Genomic DNA, 20,919 nt, shown 5'->3' with positions numbered 1-20,919 from the left:
TCCTTATCTTTCTGAATAGCTGCTATTTTGCAGAACACCACAATTCCTTTGCCATTGGCCCCTGTGAAGCACTCACACTCAGGCCTCTCCATCATAGCTGTTTGATTTTCTGGGTTGATGTTTATCTCTTCCCAGACCCTTGGGGCAGGATGGCCTCTTGGTCACCACAGTACAGGGCACAGGGAAATGGCTCAGTGAGTAATTTTGAAGGAGCGGATGCTCCTTTTGGACCTTACCAGCCAAGGAAAGAGATTTAGGTTTAACAGTCTTCCCAAAGTCACACAGCAGCTACTTGTAAGGGGCTGAACTCAACCCCAAATTCATTTCTCCTAACTCCAACCCAGTAGGTTTCCTCCTCTTCTTTTTCTTAATCCTTACCCGAGGATATGTTTTTATCGATTTTTAGAGAGAGGGGAAGGAGAGAGAGAGGGGGAAAGGGAGGGGAGGGAGAAAGGGAGAGAGAGAGAGAGAAACATTGATCGGTTGCTTCTTATAGGCACTCCAACTGGGGATGGAACCCGCACCCTAGCTGTATACGTTTACTAGGAATCAAACCCACAACCTTTTGCTGTACAGGACGATGCTCCCGCTGAGCCCCCCAGCCAGGGCTTCTTCCTCTCTTCTTGAAATCACACTTTTCAGTAGGTTTTGCTGGGGAAAGAGTGAGTGAACAGGATTTTGACCTCATGAAATTTAATTGCTGTGATGTATAGATAAAATCTAGTGATAAGTAAATGAACTGGGTTCAAGCTCCAGCAGCATCTTTGGCAAGTTGTATGGCCTCGGGGATATTACTTAACATCTCTGGGTATTAGTTTCCCATCAGTTAAACAGGTCTCAAGTGTATGTGAGCACCTACCTACCTCCACAGGACTGTCATAATATACATGAGTTTTAAGATGGCACCTAGCACATGATAGGGGCTCACTGAATATTACTTTTTTTCCTGATGGTTTGATGGGAAAGAATAACACGACTGTTGGTAAGAACGATGAGTAGATGAGCACCCTCACAGTGGTGGGAGGGTAAATGGGGACAACTGTTAGGGAGGCACCCCGTCAATGTGCTAATTTAAAACATGCCAACTCATTGACCCAGAAATTCCCGTTCTAGACATTTATGTTAAGGTAATAATTATACAAACACATAAAGTTATCTACATGGATATTCATTGCAGTATTGCTTAATAACAAAGTGGGGAAACCAAATGCTTACCTCAAAAGGAACTTAGGGGAAAAGTTTGTCTCCCATACAATGGAATAATAAGGAACTTCATATAAGGTGAGAGGGAGCGGAGTGTAGTGATGTGGGAAAATGTCTTCTAATTACTGCTGTTGAAAAATGACAGCAGGTTACAGTATAGTATGCTTGCTATAATCACATTTATGCCTTTTCCCCCCTTCAAAGCATGTGTTAAGTAATTTTTTGATCCATTTAAGAGTCTACCATGTGCAGGTTTTCTGCTAGGCCCCTTTAAATGTATTTGTGTAAATAGGAAAAATATCTGAAAACTCTTTGGGTGGTAGGATTGGACAGTTTTTCCTATTGAAAAAACTACTTGTATACTATTTTTTCATTATTTACATATTACTTTCATAATCCATATTTTAAAAACCCTAAACTTTTTCCTCTATTCTTAAAAAATAAAAATATAGGTATTTCCTTCCTTCCCACATCCAAATTTCAACCCTTAAACTTTCTTCTTAAATTTTGTAAAAGTTAATTACTAAAGTTCTCTTCTGTTCCCCCCCCCAAGTAGAAGATACTGTGTTTTATCCTGAATTGCTTTTACTCTATAGCAAGTAGCATTTGAATGCTTCCTCTGTAAATGAATATGCTAAGGTTTGGCATTGATACTGCAAACATCTACAGTGTGGATTTACAGTATCACTCTAAATCATCTAAAGAGTGCTGAAGAAGTTAAATCATTTTCATATGAAAAACTCTTGAGGTGGTTTGGACAAAGTAACTGTGGTGTACTTGCCATATATCTAGTTTTAGCTTTTCAGGGGATTTCTATTGCAGGACAATGGAGATTAAACTATCAGTGGTCCTAACCTTTTTTATTTCATGGTTTATAGACCACAGAATAGAATTGTTGTTTTGTAATTAATGGTAGAAGGAGAACCTCTTTTTGGGGGGAGAGGAGAGTGAGTGGAAGGGGAGGAGAAGGGTACAGAGAGGAAGAGGGTAATACGTTGTAGAGTACAAACCAGATTAGTCCTCACTGAGAATGAAAAAATCAACCTCGATGTTCATGTCTCCATTTGAGGTCTTCATATAGCCAGAAAGTTGTTTTGAATATTTTAGATTTACAATAATTAAAAAAAAAACACTTACAGATTATAATTAAGTTGATTTATTTGTGGGCTTTGTAATATTATTTTACTAAGTCACAAGTGGTTAACTATTGCACTGTGGCTTGAGAATATGCTTTAAGATTTTTTAATTGAATTCTTGGCACCATATATCAATTATATTGTAAAACAACTATTTTTGAGAAAAAATGATTAGATTTTTTTTAGAAGTGATACTAAAGGTACAAGTTTAAGTCTGCTTTTGAGTTTGTTGACATATATGACACCACTCTAAGTGGAAAGAAGACAGGCTTAGAGCTGGACAAAGCCGAGTGTGAATTTAAGTTTTGCTAGTTTGGAATTGAGTGGCCATTTATGGGGCTAATCCTTCCTTGCCTTGATGGTTGTGAAGACTAAGATAATGTGTGTAAAACACCTGTTGCCTTGTATAGTTAAATGTTCAGCAAATACTACTTCCTCCTAAGCTCTTACTGTTGGGATGAGATTCCCTGGGTGTGTTGCACAGTGTTTGTATAAGTTGTCCTATAGCTCTCTCTGCATTTACATCTGAGTGGGATTTGTTCTGGAGGTGGCTGGCTGTGGGCACAGTGTTGTGCATTGAAAGTTATGAGAAGCCGAGAGTTGGTCATTGTTGCCATTGAACTTTTTCAGTGTAATGGATGATTACCTTGTGTTTATTTCTGTTACTCTCTTTTAAAAAGCACTTTTTTTTTTTTTTTGGGTAGGAATGGAGTGTAAATTCCAATGTAAAATGTTAATCTTTGAAAACCCAGAGTTAAGCTCCTATTATCAGCTGTTTGAGTGTTATCAAATCTGCTAGAGGCTAACCAGATCCTATTAGGTAATCCTCCCCCCACTTATGCTGTGCACTTTGCCAGAGGGCCAATTGTCAGGGGGTGGGACACTTTCTATTGAAGCTGACCCTGGGGCTGTCATTGCTTAAGATCTTCCTTGGGTTTTTATAGAATGGGATAATGAGAAGACTTCCAGGTGAATGGGCGGACTTATTAATACCCGTCTCCATTGACACTGGCCCCAATTTAAATCTTTCCCGTTCTTTAAGGCTCCATCCATGCCCTACATTTCTCAGGGTACTTCCCAGACAGCTCTCAATTTCCCTTTTGTACTCTTCTGTCTGTGGTAAACATACTAGCACAGAAACAGCTGTCTTCATCCTTTATATGTTAGTCTCAGGTTATAGTTAGTTTCGAGTTATAGCTGACTCAAGGGCATCCACCAGCCATACTTTTTGCTCACATTTCTTTGGATCTCCTACCTGGATGTGATGCAGAGCTTGGTACACAGCCACTGATTCTGTTTCTTCCTTTGTCTGGTCCAACACCTTCTGTCTTAGAAGAATCCTTGGTAAAATTACCCCCACACACAACAGTCTTCTCTCCTTTAATTTTAATTAAAAAAATAAGACAAAAAGGAACTTAAAAAATAATTTTTTGAGCATGTGTCCTTCCTTCAATGCTTTCTTTTCATAGACATTCATGTATATTACATATGTTCAGTGATATGCTGTACTTTTTTTTATTGTGTAGTTTGCTGTTTTCTTTTGTTGTTAATCCTCACAAGAGGATATTTTTTCCATTGCTTTTCTTTTTTTCCTTTCTTTTTTTTATTTTTAATTTTTATTGATTTTAGATAGAGAAAGGGAGAGAGAGGGAGAAACATTGATTTGTTGTTCCATTTATTTATACACCATTGGTTGATTCTTGTATGTGCCCTGACCGGGGATCGAACCCGCAACCTTAGTGTACTGGGACGGTGCTCTAACCCACTGAGCCACCTGGCCAGGGCCTCCATTGCTTTTCAAAGAGAGTGGAAGGGAGGGAGGGAGAGAGAGAGAAACATCGATGTGAGAGAGATACATAGATCGATTAGTTGCCTCCTACATGCCAGGGATAGAACCTGCAACCTAGGTACATGCCCTTGATCTGGAATTGAACCCTTGAACCATTGAGCTACACTGGCCAGAGCTATAGTTTGCTGTTTTTACATACATACACCTATGGTGCATATTAACTCATTGTATGTATTTTATAAATGATTTCTAATGATTGCATATATTTCATATTCCAGCCTATCTGTGTAACATAATTTTTAACTACTTATTATCGAATTTTAAATAGCGCTGCAATGAACACTCACTTTCTACAGTTATAGTGAAAGACCTCCAGCAATTAAACTGTGTTAAAATCAACTTAACATAGCAGTTTTTAAAAACAGTTTTGTAGAATCTGTTCATTTTGTTAGTATCTGTACAGTCACCGTGGTCTGGAAATGTCGGTGTTGTGGGGTACATGTATACCATTAGAAAGCAGTGTCGGGCATTTAAAGAGGCTATTTAGATAAAATTGGCACTAGAGAACTTAAGCAGGCAGCCTGTGCGTCCATCAGCAGATGAATGAATAGAGGAAATGGGGTATATAAAATATTTGGTATGGAATAATATTTAGCCTTAAAAAAGAAGGAAATACTGTCCTTTGTGACAACATGGATGAACCTAGAGGGCATTATGCTAAGTGAAATAAGCCAGACAGAAAAGACAAATACTGCCTGGTATCATTTATATGTGGAATCATTAAAAAAAAAAAAAAAAAAGTCGTAGAAACAGAGTAGAAAAAGGGTGGGGGAAATAGAGAGTTTGGTATAACTTTATTATAAGATGAATAAGGTCTGAGGATCTAATGTATAACATGGTGACTGTAGTTCATAACACTGTATTGTATGACTTAAAGGTGCTAAGAGAGCAAAATTTAAATGTACTCACCAAAAAAGGGAAAGAAATGAGATGGATTTGTTAATTAACTCGGAGGATCCTTTCACAATGTATGTATATTATCAAAACATCACATTGTGCATTATAAATATCTTACAATTTTGTCAATTATACCCCAATAAAGCTAGGAAAGAAAAAGAACTTTATGCAGAACTGTATGCAAATTAAAAACAAAAAGCCGGAGAGGGAGGTGTGTGTGTTGGGGGGCGGTCAGAGGGCTTGGAAGCAGTGACACTCAGAAGCAACAACATACCCAGATCTTGGTTTCTAAATACTATTCTCCAATAAAAGTAACCAGGGCTCCTTGGAGAAATGGATAATTATAGGTCCAGAGCATCTTGTTTTGCCAGAATATAAGGAAATGCTCAAAAAACAAAGGATGTGGGCATGTCAAAAGGACATAGGAGCCAACCTCAGTGAGCTCCTAATAGCCGAAGCTGGAGTGATTTAAGCAACAGAATAAACAGTGTAGTCCTGCATTATAACCCAAAGTGTGAAATAAATCTACATAAATTTATATGGGGAGGAGAGCCGTCTCCCAATAATTTATGTAGCACTCACCCCTTCAGGAGCTGGGGCTTAATTTCCCCACCTTGAGTATGGGCTGAACTTGGTGGCTCGCTTCTAAAGGACAGAGTATGGAAAGGGGTGAAGGAAATTTACAGTGGAGAAACGTGACAAACAAAACCTTATTTTAAGTCATGTTAGCATGTACCCTTACTATAATGTGATGAGAAGGGCACTTTGTATCTGTGGTTTCCCCACCCAAACCCATGAAAAACATCATTCAGATTCCAACTGAGGGACAAAAAACGGTATCTGACCAGCATTCTTCAAAATTGTGAAGGTCATGAAAAACAGACCAGAGGAGGCTAAGGAGACATGAGGATCCAGAATATGGATCCTGGAATGGAAAAAACTGGTGACACCCAAATGAAGTATGGAATTCAGTTAATTTGTTTAGAAGACACTGAAAACATTTTCCTCCAACATTTAATTATGAAGACATTCCCATGTAAAGTTGAAAGCAATGAACAGTGAACGCCCACATGCCCACAACCTAGAGTCTACAGTTCAGATTTTGTGATCTCTGCTTTATCACATACCTACCTAGCTCTCCTCATACTTTAAAAAGTATTTCCAGGTAAGTTGCCAACATCAGTACACATAATTCCCTTCCCCCTAAAAACCAAAACCAAAACCAAAAGTGGAACTTTTTCAAATGGAACTTCTGCCAAGGTTGTGGTCCCTCACCTACAACTCTGGTGCTGAGTTGACAGTGTCTGTCACTGTGCCCTGCTGAGCGCAGAGGAGGCTGAAAAGTTGGAGAGGATATGTAGGTTACGTAGGCACTTTCAGAGGTGATCACGGGTGTGTGTGATGAGGGGACCATGCTTGACTGGGGTGAGTCTGCTCTTGGGGGCATTGGACCATTGTGCGTCCAGCAGATAGCAACTGTTTCCCTGCCACGTGTTTCCAAAACCTGCATTGGCATTAACCAACGTGGGCAGTTTTCAAGACGGCTGGAAGGGATGGCGGGTCTGGCCTGGGACAGTGCTGAGTGCTCATTCTGTCAGGTATAGCGCCTGAGCATGTATTTGGGCAGAGCCCAAGCCTTCCTCCCCACACCATTCTTCCCTCCCCTCTGGTCCTCTGGGAAAATAAATAGAGCAGGAAGGGAGAGGCTTTAGCTCTGGATGGGGGTCGGAGAGCTGATCAGCTCATCAATCAGGAGAGTGTAATTATACGGAAAGGACAGAAATCACTCCCTGAAGGCCACAGACTTGGGGATTTGCCCAGAAGAGGACTTTACAGCTGCTAACAGTAGTCCTATTCAGCTAGGGTGCATAATGATTTTAAAACTAATCAGGAACCAAAGCCGGAGGCTGGGGACAAACACAAATATCTTGTTGACAGAGCAAACATCTAGATTTTGTCGGATAGGAAGTTGCTGAGGAAGGCCAGAGTGATGTAATGGTGTACGCCAAGCTTTCATCCTTAAACAGATGGGCCCCCGAGGTACCATCTGCAGCTCCCTGGGGTCCTTCGAAATGACTCTCCGTAAAATAACTCGTAAGTTAGTTTCGAGAAATTCGTATGGAAGCCATACCTGAAATAAAACTAAACAAAGGAAGGAAATTTCCACCAGCGTGACCCGCTTCCTCTCCCTTGCCTTATAAATAGACCTGAGATTTATTATGATGGGCAGTTTTCTTATGTAGGATTTGAGTATTGCTGCCTCCCCAGGTAGCCTTCCAAAGTAAACTTCCCTTTCTCCTCTTCAGCTTGGACAACAGCACTTACTCCTATCTAAGCCAGTGTCAGCTGGATATTTTTCATAAACAGCTATTTTAGGTTTTCTGTTTTGCTTGAGGAGGAAGTAGTGTTTTGTTTCTGGTTTTTTCTTTCATCAAAGGAATATTTGTTCTGGGAAGGCAGGGGGAGGGATGTTTCTTAGTCTGGATCAGAGGAAGAAAATGTATGGCATCATGTGTGAGTGGCTGATTATGAATCTTAATAGGTCATGTTTTTTATTTATTTTTACTATTTTAAAAAAACATATCTTTATTGATTTAAGGGAGAGGGAGAGAGAGATAGAAACTTCAATGAGAGGGTTGTCATTGATTGGCTGCCTCTTATATGCCCCCCACTGGGGATCGAGCCCACAACCTGGGCATGTGGCCTGACCGGGAATTGAACCGTCATGTCCTGGATCCTACCTAGGTCGATGCTCAACCGCTGAGCCATGCCTGGCTGGGCAGTTGGTCATGTTTTTAATAAAACATTTAATAAATCATGCTCACCCTTTAATTTGTTCAATAGTTATTACCCCTCCGCCCATGTCCCAGGCCCTGAGGATTCACAGTGGATCATGTAGCCTCTGTTCTCAGGGAAAGACACAATCAGAGGAAGTGGGAAAGTGAGGTTTGCAGAAGTTAAAGGAATCAGAGGAGGGGGAGTGAGGGGAGACTTCCTGGTGGAGGTGGTTCTTGAGCTTAGTCTCAAGGGAGTAGCGAGGTGAGGTGGTGTGGGTTGGGCAGAGAGGAAGCTGAGGTGTGGAGGGTAAACAGTGTGTGTGGGGGGGAGCAGGACGGATGAGTGTGGAGGCAGTGTGGAATACAGGAGGGAGCTGCAGGAGAGGCCGATGGAAGGTTGACTGGATAGGGGAGAAGCCAGGGCTATGCATGTGGGTAAGGAATGGGGGCAGGAGGTTACAGTGTTAGTATGTCAAGCGTCCTGGGTTGATTTTCTGGGTTAAAAGGAGGAAAGGGCATTTGCTAGAGCAGGGTTGAGGGGCCTGATGGTAGAAGTTTGAGATGGTTGTTGAGGGGAGTGGAAGGGGGCTTTTTTAGGATACCGAGGGCCTTTCTGGGTCAGAGACATTCAAATGTAGTGGCATTTCTCCGTGAGTAGAGCGACTTCTCTGGGAACTTTGGGTCTGGGATTCAGGTGTGGAGAAGCCAAGTTGTGGTATTGATTCTAACAAGTGAGACAAGAGGGTTGCAGAGCATGGAGGGTGTGGCAGGGGAGTGAATTAGATCATCAGTGGCAGAGTCCTGCTAGGGAATGAAAAAGCTGACCCACTCCAGGGAGTGAGGGGGCTGTGAGCACTACAAAAATAGGAGGTTACGGTTGGTCGTCAAGCAAGAGCATTGAATTGTGCCCTCTGACTCTAAGGTGTGGCCCTGGGAATGGCTGCCTGGAGTCAGGAGCCAAGGATTAGAGGCTCAGGAGCAGTGAGATGATAGGAACTGGAGTCACAGCGCTGTGTGCAGGGCTCTGCTCCCAGTGCTTCGAACTGTTAATTCAACAGCAGCTCTGTGAATGGGTGCTGTTACTATCGCCGCTGATAGGTGAGGAAACTTAACATCCAGAGAGCTTAAGTAATTAATTGCTCAAGGTCACACAGTTAATAAATAATGAGATTCTAATCTGGGGTGTCCAGGCCCCTCTGTGCACCCCCTCCCTCACCCCTGTGCTCTTGTGTCTTTAGGAGCTGACCTCTGTCTGAGGAGAAAATTGAGAACGAAGTCCCTCACCCTCTTTTTTTTCCAGTGAACAGCAGAAGTTACCCAAAATAGGTAGGTAACAGTGAGAATTGTGAGAACCTCAAAGGAGGGTGAGTTTCATATGAGGTTGGAAAAATGGGCTCAGCCAGCACCCTTCAGTGGAGAGAGGCCTTGTCACAAGGGGCGAGAGTGCTGGCAAATGAGTGTTTAATGGATACAGTTTCAGTTTAGGAAGCTAAGAAAGTTCTAGAGATGGATGGTGGTGATGGCTGCACAGCAGTGTGAATGTACTTAATGCCATGGAAGTGTACACTTGCTAAAGTGATCAATTTAATGTGCATATTTTATCACAATAAAAAATTAAAAGTGATGGAGGGAGAAAATGGTAATTGCTACCACTTATGGAACATTTTTCTGGTACAAAATTGGCACTTATTAAATATATGAATGTATGCTAAGGATTTTGCTAAATGCTTTATGTGTATTTTTCATTTAAACTCTGTCAGACAGATAAGGCATCTCAGGTTTGAAGAGATTAGTCAACTGGCCCAAGGTGAGGCATCCAGAAAATTGGTGGAGACTGGGCACTACCACATCCCTCTGACTCCAAAGCCTTTCGGAGTAACCCCTAGGGAATTTGACAGTGGAAAGAAGGTTCCAGAGGCTGTGGTGGAGAGGGAAAGGGAGAGGGAGGGGGTTGTTGGTAGAGGGAGGACTGCAAGAGGGAAAATGCTGGATGAGGAGAGGAGGGTAGGGGGAGAGGGAGCAGCAGGACTGCAGGGATGGGAGGTTGGATGCAGGGATGGTCCTCCCATGTCTGGACTGGGCCTAAGTTGTGAGGGAACTGGTGGGAAGTCCAGGTAACACTGACCTGGTCTCAGAAGAAGGTTGGGGGCTCCAGAGAAGCTTAGAGCCCAGTATTTGCGGGGGGGGGGGGGGGTGTCTTCCTCTTCAGACAGTCTTGTTGGTAGAAGATTCTTCCCAGATTGAGACTCACAGTGGGAGGAGGGGCTAAAGGTGTGGACAGTGCAGAGATGGGGCTCAGCCTGTACCTCCTTTCTCAACTTCCTCCTCAACTTCTGTCCTTCCTGCTGCCCATTAAGTCTGAAATCAGAAACCTGACACTGAATTTAGGGGCATGAATATGGGGAGGAGATGGTGGCAGTGGTGCGGGGGATTGACTTTTTTCAATGCTGACGGCAAATTCCAAGGGTGAGGTCAGACCATGGCCAACTCCCTGGCTTCGTAGCCCATCAGCAAACTGCAAACATTTTGCCGCAGATTTTCTTTCTTTTTAGCAGAATGGCATAAAATACATATATTCAGAAGTAGATTTGACCTGGCTCCTCCTGAAGTTTTTGAGGTTGTAACCTGAAACTCCTGAGGTGTATCCTGTCTTCAGTGGTGGCCAGTGGCATGTGTGACCCCCGGCTGGAGATGCTGGCCTGCTCAGATATTTGAATTTGGTGAGGTGTTTGTGAAGTGATCTAAGCTGTTTATGAGGGAAGTGCTCTCTTGAGAGTTCCTGTTATCATTTTACTTCACGTGTTTACTTTGGACCCAGCAGAATTCTTTCATTCTCCTGAGGGTGGTTTTAGATTCAGTACTGAAAGGCAGGCTGCTGGAGCAATGCTTTCTGTGTCACGGTGGTGACCGTGGAGAGCATGGCCTGTGATTGCAGTTATATAATAATTTTGAATAAATAAAGAGATGTTCTCATAGCAGGTCCTGGAAGGGCAGCCTGGGAGCCGGCATCATTAGGGATTCGGTTGCTCTGCAGTTAAATGTTGCAGCTGTCAGATGCACAGCAGCACCTCAGCCGCAACCTCCAGGAGTAAATGTACCTTCAGCAGCAGCATCAAAAACCCAGTCCTGAGAGGATCCAGTGCAGCAGGATGCTCTCCATCAAAAGTAATCTGCAAAACCTGGTCCCTGGCCCTAATATGTTTTACCCCCAGTAGCTGGCTGGATCTACTGAGCTTTACAACTGTAATTTTCAAGGAAAGGTAGAGAGTTAATACGCTTACTGGCACCAAGTCTGATGAATCATTTCTGTCCCCTTCTCTGCCCTTTTTCTCCAACTAAGAAACATTCGGGGGCTAGGTAGAATAAGGCAAGTGGGATTTCCCTTAAAATGAAACTAGGACTCAGATAATGATCACTAAGGTAGCCCTTAGTTTGGGAAAATAATAATGGCTGACATCATAATGAGTGGTTATCTTCTGGGCCAAGTGCCTTCCTGGTATTATCTCATAGGCTCCTTGAGAACAGGATCTTGTCTTTTGTTCACTGCTGTATCCCCCAGCTGAGAACGGCCTGGCACAGAGTAGGTACTCAGTGAATGAACTGAATGCAGATAAGAATTCTGAGGCACAGAGAGGTTAAATGGCCTGCCCAAGGCCACACCATTAATGACTGGGATTTCTTGGCAGTGGGTAGATAAAGTGGAAGGCACAGAGCATAACATCCTCAGAACCTTTACTTGAAAACATTGTTTACTGCGGCTTTAAAGTTGTCTTGAGTTTCACAAAGTAAAGTTCTCCATCAATTAAAAATACGAATTCAATAATTAATTTTATTAAAATTAGTATTATATAATTTTATAATTATGATGTTATAAAGACTAAATGGGAAACAACTTAGAATAGTGCCTGTACCTTGTAAGTGTGATATTTGTTTGAAAATTTTTCTTAAGCATTATTTATTTTTAAAAGGATGTTTGTTTACTTGGTTTTAATTTTGAAGTAAAGACTAAAACTTTTTGTTTTTTAAATCTTCACTGGAGGAGTGAGGATATTTTTCCATTGATTTTCAGAGAGAGTAGAAGGGAGTGGGTGTGGGGAGAGAGAGAGAAACATCGATATGTGAGAGACACATCAATTGGTTGCCTCCCACATGTGCCTCAACTGGGGCTGGAGATTGAACCTGCAGCCCAGGCACGTGCCCTTGACCAGGACTCGAACCTGTGACACGCTGGTGCGCAGGCTGACGCTTTAATCACTGAGCATGCCAGCCAGGGCTAAAACATTTTTTTAAACTATGAAGACTGTCTTTACGAATAGACCTGAATGAGAAAATATAATTCAGAGATCTAATAGGAAAGCCAAGAGTGAGGTCTGATTGTAGTAATAAAAATATTATGTTACCATATGAACACTACATGAATACAAAATATTTTACTAGCCAAACAACTAGAATTAAACATTTTAGTAAGAGCTGTCCATAGAGCACCAAAATTATGTATTATAAGGTGTTATTGTTTAGCCCAGTAGTCTAAATATTTTTGGCAGCAATCTTAGCAATAAAATACTTTTTGCTCATACCTACAGCGTATATATATTTATGAATTATAATCACAAATTATTTACTAATAAACTATTTGCATTTATACACAAAAATAGAAATAAAAGAATGAGACAAGTAAACACGATTAGACATTCTAATATTTTCTTTCTATATCCATCAGATCATCTTGTACCCTCTTTTTATCTGGTTTAGAAAGACTGAAAGTAATCTAGAAGGGAAAGCACGTGGCATTTTTTGAGGGAGGGTTTGCTGGAATTTTGGACTGATATGTGGATGAGAAATTGACAGAGAGGTAAACCATCAGGCAGATTGAGTGTAGGATGTTTTGGGGTATAAACTAGAAAGCTCTCCCTGGCCATCTGCTTGAAAATGTTGGGGAGGTGGTCACACTCCTACAGAATAAAGTGTCCCTGTTAGAATGGTCTAAACGCTTCCTCATAACTGATTATGCTGGACATGCTGGAGGAAAAAATATAGTTCTTATGCAAAGTATGCAAAATTGCTTTTAAATTTTAGAAGTATTCCAGCTATTTGAAAGGAATAGACCTGAATGGAGTGGCAAGGAAGTCAAGTTAATCGTTTGGAAGTGAGAAAATGGAAATAAGGTGAAATCATTGGACTTGACCTTGGCAAAAGCTGTGGGTGGATGAAAGGGCAGCGAGGAGGAGACTCTGATCACAGTTCTCGGGAGAGGTTAGGGTAAGAGGCTGCCGAAGTCTCCGGAGAGGCAGGAACAGGGAGCCTGTAGTGGGGCACCTACTGTCATTATTGTGGAATATTTGGTGGTAAATTAGTCGTAGTTTCCCCATAAATTAACATTTTCTAAGATTGTCAAATACTTTACCTGCTTCTGGATTTAAAAGATCATTTGAAGGGAGACTATCAAGTTAATAAACCACTGTTTGTGTACCTGGGGAGAGTCCTGTAGCAGCTCTCCAAAGTAGAATTCGCCAGCCTGACAGCATCGATGCCCACCTCAGACCAACGAGTAGGGATGAATATGAATGGATTTGGGGTGATGGTTGGGGTAGATTGATCACCTGCAGTTTTCTGTTGATCTCTGGGACTGGGTTTAACTACTCAGATAAATTGGGAATTCCAGACAGATTTAGAATAATTCAAATAATTGTTTCTGGAGGAACTAAAAGCAGGCTGGAGAAATAAATGATAGATTCGGCCAACACTTCATTTGAGATAATGCAGAATTGTGTACTTAGTACTGAACGGAAAGTGGATTTTGACAGCATCTCAACAGTGATGGCATTTTATTGATTATCCATAAATAAAATACTTAAGTGCTATTGCAATATATTCAGCAGAGCATTTCACAATAAGAGAGGAAAAGCCTCCTCTGAAAATAGGTGGCCAGATAGTAAAGAACCAGTAGAAATATGGCCTTTATGGGTACCTTTCATTCCATTAGGAACTTTCTCAAAAGATAGGATAAGTTTTCATAAGTGATAGTTATAGTATCATTCAGAGAATACCAGTAGTAAATATTCTTGTCCTTAATTCTATATAAAAGAGGCTTATTCACTCTCATAAATAACTAGTTGATGAGTTTGTGGCTTGTGATAGCTGGCAAATACTTAGATGTGACAGAGACAGAATTAGAAACTGATAAAGTAAGGATTTGGGGTTGCTGTGAGACCTTAAGAAAAGTGACCTCACTAAGAGTGACTCAAGGAAAAGTTATGCTGACTTCAGAAACATGACTCATTGGGGGAATGAATGCAACGTGCCCTTCTTTACCCTTTGAATGAGAAGTCGTGGGAGCGGTAGTGGAGGGCCTGGCCTGTGGCAGGCATGCCTGTAAACCTTGCGAGTCCTCCCCATTGTTGGTACACGTGGCTCTAGCATTCAGATTATAATCTGTCAGTTCTATTTCAAGGGTATGGGAAAGAAACAACAATTGGAACTATGTGTTAGTAGAAGTGAATGAAAGCTTTAAAAATTTTTTTCTTTTTTCACTCAAAAATTGAGATCCCTGGCTCACGTTGGATCTGAATTTCCTCATCTAAAGGCAGAAGAAAGGTTTATTGGAATAATCTCCCGGAGTCCTTCTGGTTCCAATGTCCACTTGGAAGAGGTGAAGGTGGGAGGTGACATTATGCTACACGACCTATGTGTGTGTTCCAGGTACATTACGTGCAATAGTTAATCCATATTTCATTCACTGTAAATCGTACACATGTGGTAGGGGTTTCACTATTTCCATTTTACAGATGAGGGTGAATAACGGACAGGTTCACTCAGCTGCCGCTAGTGAGTAGCTGAGCTGGAATATGATGGGAAGTGGTCATAGTAATAGTAGCAGTGATCTTCTGTGTTTTGCATGAAATGGAAGAAAGTCAGTGTTTTGGGTATTAGAATTGTTCTATTTTCTGAGAAGTTACTTAGAAGTAAAATAAACTTTTAAAGATACCAAGATATCAAATTCTACCCCTCAAAGAGGAAAAACTCATTTTTTTGAATTATTGGGATTTGAGGAGGGCTAGTAAATGACACCCCAGGTTTTCCTGCAAGTCTGAGTTCTGAACTAGTTCTGATAGAGACAGGAGAAAGAAGACATCAGGAATTCAAACTGTACTTTTTTTAGTAACAGAACTAATATTGGAGAATATGACTTAAATATGGTCAACAATGGGCTTCCTAATACTGAATTCCACAGTAGTCAGGCTTGCTGGGCTGCTCACAGGGAGCGCTGGACATGGAGGCCTGCGCCCATATAGCCAGAATATTTAAGAAGACAGAAATGTATGCATCCAGAGGCTAGGTTGGCACCCAAAAAGTGGAGAATAGCTGGGCCCCTCACCCCAGTTTCGGTTCCCAAGCTGCAAGGACTTCTAGGAAGGAGTGAGGGACCCAGAGAGACGCAGATGCTAAACCAGAGGCATGCTCTCCAAATAAAAGGAAACAGGAAACAGGCAGATCCATCCCCCCTCCCCTTTGCTCCCCACCAATAATAAATGCTGTTTTGTTTCCCAAGGCCAACAACATTTTGGATACATTGATTTTCTTCTATTTGAGATACTGGTTTTGTAAGAGTGAGGTTGGATTTAAAAACAAAACAGAGAAAGCCACTAACCATATTGTTGTTGCTGAGGCTGATGTGGTTGTTGTTTCCATTTTAGTGGAAGTCAAAGTAAAATACTCTGGCATAGATTACTCACTCCATGTCCTAAGAAAGTCACTGCATTTGATTGTGCTAATAGCAGTGTCTTTCAGAAATTGAATTCAAACACATGCTTTGGAACTTTAAAATACCTCCGTACGTCTAGTTTTTTTTTGTTGTGTTTTTTTTTTTGAGAGATGGTGAATAGATGGAAAATTTCAGGTAAACAAAAATTGCCCCTTTTCCATCTGGCTGTTGAATTCTCTGCCCTGCAGGAGACCCAGTTTTAAAGTTGTTCTGTCCCCTCACATGCCATTTTTTTGCTAAGAGTAATGGAAGCTATTCAGACTGAAAATTATTCTGGGCAACTGGCTTGTCATTTTCAGAAGTAACATTTTTATTCAATAAGTAAAACAAATTTTCCCAACTAAATTATTCATAGGAATTGCAAAACTTGTCATTTAGAGTGGATGTTGGGATATTCAGGTCATTTAGAAGGCTGTGGTTAAAAATAAAATGACCTAAATATATAGCTCTACTTTTTTTTTTAGGGAAATTTAAGCTTTTAATTTTTTGTTTGACATTGGTCCTAAATCTGTTTCTATTGGGAATGTAAGAAGCTATTCTTTCAGGTTCTAAAGAAAGACGGTTCCTTCTTCTCTTTGGCCATTTCTCATCATATACGTGGCACTGTTCCCAGCCAGGCTGATTAGGTTCTGTGTCTTTTCTCATACATGAGGGGCATATATGTGAGTGGCAGAGAAACTGGAAAAGGTGGTAAACAAATGACTCCTCCAAAAAAAAGTTGAAGACAGATTGTTACTTGTTCCGATCATTGCTTTTATACTTTCAAGGAAGGGGCACTTGAAATGTGAACTTGTCCCAGTCTGCTTTGGGATGGTAACTGGAGCATAAAATGCTGAAAATCAATTATGTATTTAGGGAGATGAAACAGGCTGACATTATTGAAGGCTAATTGTATCCTATTTGGTGGACAAAGCGGGGCAGTTACATCATATTGGGGCAGTAAAATTGTGTCCCAAGGGGGTGAGACATAGAGGATCACACATCCTGATGTACCTGAACTTCACTGAACGCAAGAGTGTTAATGATGTACTTGCTGTTTATCCTGGGAAAAAGTCCTATCTTAAAATTTGGTTCTGCTATTTTGCTTGTTGAATGATAAGGAAATAATCTGATTTAAAATAAAACACCTCCTTGGCCCTGATTTATAGCAGTGCGGTCAATTTGCAATGCATTCTATATTCTCTGTGCCAGCTAGGTGGTAAGGTTTTTGCAGGAGAGGCTGGAGAGGGTTTTAGATTCCTTCTGTAACCCGCTGTGCCTGAAACCACGCTGACAGGCTCCATAGCCTTTAGAGATTTGGGTGTTGTCTCCTGTCTACTCTGTAGGAGCGGCCCCGCAGGACTGGGTTGTGTCGAGTCTGAGGCCACACGGCTGGTAAGTAGCTGCTTTAGCCTGCTAAGGCGGCCGTGACACAGTACCACAGACTGGGTGGCTTAAACAACAGAAGTGTATTGCTTCACGGTTCCGGAGGCTGGAAGTCCCAGATCGAGTGTTGACAGAGCTGGCTCCTTCTGAGGGCTGGAAGGGAAGGGTGTGTTCTAGGCCTCCCTTTTTGGCTTGTAGATGACTATCTTTTTTCTCTGTCTCTTCACATCATCTTCCCTCGTCCATGTCTGCCTCTGAGTTCAAATTTCCCCTTTTTATAAGGACATCAGTCATATTGTGTTAGGCCCCACCCTATGACCTAATTTTAACTTGAATACTCCATTTAAAGGCCTTATCTCCAAATAAAATCCCATTCTGAGGTACTGGGAGTTAGGATTTCAACATGAATTTTGGGGGTGGGGGAAACACAATTCAGCTTATAACAGCAGCAGATCTTGGGGTCACACTGTCTTCTTGTCTTGTAATTCAGTAACTTTCCCAGCCCTGTTTAATATTGGTTGTTTGGTTCATATGCAGCTTTGACAGGAAAGACCAAGCTTTCTACTCACAGAACAGAAAGAGCAACTCTGCCCCAGGTCCCTGCCATGCTGGCTGGTAGACTGAAGCCATTTCTCAGATGGAGATAGTTTTGCTTGAGGCTGTTTTTTCAGTGAGTTTTAAAAACTTTTATCTTCTCCCCCTTTGATCCCTGGAATATAAAAATAACTTGTCATTTGATGTACACATTGGTTTTAAAGAGGTATAAACTGTGCACTTTGCCTATGATCTTTTCCCTGTTAGCCTTTTTGGAGTACTTTTTTTTTGTCCTAGCAGGGGAAAATGATCACCAGTGTTTGTGAGGGTTTAAATATAGGACATACAGCCACCTGGGTAGTCGGTCTCTTAATTATCTGGCAACAGTGGAAATCAAGGTACCAGGTAGTTCTCTCACTCTAAGTGTGAGTTGGTCCTCAGAAGGTAATATTTAATGGATAAAACAACATATTACTCTATGTTGAATTTTGAGTTTTCGGTAATATTTAAAGGGATCTTTCTTGCCAAGCATTTGTGCCCTAAAGTCATCAGTTTATTTAAGACATTTCCAAGTGTAGTGCAGTTTCTTCTTAGAGAGGGCTAGGTGCAGTTTGACTCAAGATTATAAACTTGCAGGGGAGGGTCCTGTAAATGTTTGGAAAGAAATATTTGCAGTGGCTCTGAGTTGGAAGACTACAAATACCTACCGGATATACCTTTGGGGGGCAGTGTTTTTCTCAGGTTAAACGCAGTTTTCAAAATCCTTTTAAATTTGCTTATATTTTACATATATATATATTTTTTTAATAGAGGACAGATACCATAGAAAGTAGCAGTATGTAGAAATTTAAAAATAAGACTGTCATTGAAATGGTTTGGGACATTCTTTCGTGCCTGGCAGGGCTCCGGGTGTGTGTGTTTCGAATGCTATTTTTCAACAGGTGTGTAGATCAAAACCTCTTGTCATGGTTGCCGAGCATCCCACAGTTCACAGGTAGCCAGTGACATAGTGCTTGGCAGGAAGCCTCACGTTTTATATATTTGCTGAGAGAAAAGAGAGGATGAGGTGTCTGTGGAGCATTTTATAGTGAAGGAAGAATAGCCCGACTGGTGTAGGCAGGTATAAAAGTCTATCCCACCGGCCTCGTACCATATTTGCTGCAGATGCGTTCCCACGAGCCCTCCAGATTGAGGAGAAAGCCTACTGTTGTGCTGCACAGCTGTTAAAATAGTTAACACTGTTCTTCCTAAACTATTACGGGAAATGCAGTGCATATTTGGCTTTTGAGAACATGAGCTTATAGTGCATTTGGGGTCTTTGCAATCATTAACAACTTAATCTAGCAAGTAGCAGAAGACCAAATTGTGTTGGCTCTAGTACTTCATTTAAAAAAAAATGGTGCTAAAATATAACAAATACAGATATCGTATTACACAAATGTACTCAAAACTTATGTTATTAACCAATGTCACCCCAATAAATTTTATTTAAAAAGAGCAATGACAGGCATATCATGCACACAAACATTAGAAAAAATAAAATATACATAAAAATGTTCATTTTAACCATTTTTAAGTGACTAATTCAGTGGCATTAAGTATATTTAAATTATTGCATAGTCATCACCACCATCCATCCATCTCCAGAACGTCTTCATCCCCAGGGAGACTCCGCACCATGAAACACTAACTCTCTTTTCTCTTCTTCCTCCGCCCTCTAACCTCTTTTCTATAGTCTCTCTGCCTTTGCCTCTTCTAGGTACCTCATGCAAGTGAAATCATATATTTGTCCTTTGTGTCCAGTGGGCCTAGTAATTAAGTTGTATCTGAGTAGCTTTTGCCATATGCCATTTTCTTTTTGATCATAAAATATTTTAGTATGTAACTTTAGAGCATTAAAGCTCTAGGACAGAAGTTCCAAACGCATATGCCCTCAGGGACCAGAAAGTAGTAACATCTAATATTTATAGAGCAGTTGCTTTGTATCAGGCACAGCTCTAAGCACTTTGCAGTTAACAACACATTTCCCCTCACACCAGCCCGATGAGGTAAATGCTATTAATACCCCAGTTTTGCAGATGGGAAACTGAGAGGTGAATTACTTGCTGAAGATAATAACATGGCTAGTATGTGGCAGAGCAGAGATTCCAGCTCAGTGGTCTCTGCTCCAGAGCCTGAGCCACTAGGCAGCTCCTTGATTACACGCAGGAGGAGTGGGCAAAGGAAACCGGACCCCAGCCAGTGAGGGGGTGGGCTCATGGCAAATGGCAGCCCAGCCCCAGCCCCAGGGTCGGGGTTAAATGAGGGAGCATTGGTGGAAAAGGTGCCACTCAACTAGTGCAGGTTGTTGCTGAGTGGGAATGCGGGCTCAATACTGGGGGCACGTCCACGTTTCCAAGAGAAGTTAGAGGTCCTTATTTATGGATGATCTGTCGAGCTCCACGTGTGGGCAACCTAACTCAATTATGAACAAAAACCAAACCCATAGCCACTAGCTTGAGACCTTTGCTCTGGAGGTTTCAGGATAACCTTTCACTTATCCAGGCCACTCCGCAGTTTGTAGCCCAGGGACACTCATCACTTGCCATTGTTTGGACCCGGAGGCAGGGTCTTACTGATCTCTGCTGCAACTTCCACACAGCAGTTTCCAGTAACCATGTGCTGAGCGTGCTGAGCCAGCCAGTCTTTCCAGCACTCCTGCTTTCTTCCCGCCTGCTGCCAAGAGTTCACTGAGAGTCTAATTTAAAACAAAACAAAGCCAGTCGGTTTTGTGAGGCTTATGTCCTTTCATGTAGAGCTTCGTAATTTATTGTTTCATTTTGGGCTCCTTTGATTTAACAATGCTGATTAAAATAGGACTTTAAAGTGTATGTGTTTTTTGCCTTTCGAAAATCCCACCAAAGAAATGCAAATGTATGCTGTGTATAACACACACAGAACTGAACCTCCTTATTTTAATAACGGCTGCCAGCATTTATGATATGCTTATGGCATGCTAGCCACTATTTAAGGATTTTACACACCTTATTTAATTCATAGTCAATCAATTAAGAATATGTGGATTTAGATTGAATTTTAGAATAAGAAGGGCTTGAACACATCTAATTTGCTGTCTTTGCATCTGAAGCTGGTCAGGGCTAACAAATTTAAGGGATTAGTCCAAGATCATGTGTCTGTTTTATGGTACAACCAGAATCCTTTAGGCACATCTGTTGAGTGATATAGACATAACATCTGTTGTGTGGTGTAGCCAGTGTCTCCTTTTTACTGGCCTCCTCTGGTCTAAGTCTTTTTCTAGACACCATAGTGCTTCTACTTTTAGCTTTCCATCATCTGTGGGAAAACAGGGCTTGTTAGGTTAATGTGTAATAATGTGTTATCACTCATATATACAGC

The 20,919-nt window shown here is 41.4% G+C and overlaps 1 protein-coding gene across 7 annotated transcripts in view; it reads left to right on the top strand.

Annotated features, from left to right (window-relative positions):
• TANC1 (tetratricopeptide repeat, ankyrin repeat and coiled-coil containing 1) overlaps positions 1–20,919 on the top strand; it is a 211,830-nt gene that overhangs the window by 18,430 nt on the left and 172,481 nt on the right. For 5 of the 7 annotated variants that reach the window (XM_087819835.1, XM_016215958.2, XM_016215222.2 and 2 more), the window contains exon 2: positions 9,101–9,188. The exons of 1 other annotated variant lie outside the window; for it this stretch is intronic. The gene's annotated coding sequence lies outside the window, so the exon portion shown is untranslated. Of the gene's footprint in view, positions 1–8,730; positions 9,189–20,919 lie in introns of those variants that run through there. One more of the 7 variants, XM_016214501.2, reaches the window with a different exon arrangement.

Source organism: Miniopterus natalensis, chromosome 8 (genome assembly GCF_054644295.1).
Source record: "Miniopterus natalensis isolate mMinNat1 chromosome 8, mMinNat1.hap1, whole genome shotgun sequence".
Taxonomy (NCBI): Eukaryota; Metazoa; Chordata; class Mammalia; order Chiroptera; family Miniopteridae; genus Miniopterus; species Miniopterus natalensis.
The sequence above is the reverse complement of the archived record's forward strand: the minus strand, read 5'-3'. Positions and strand labels throughout refer to the sequence as shown.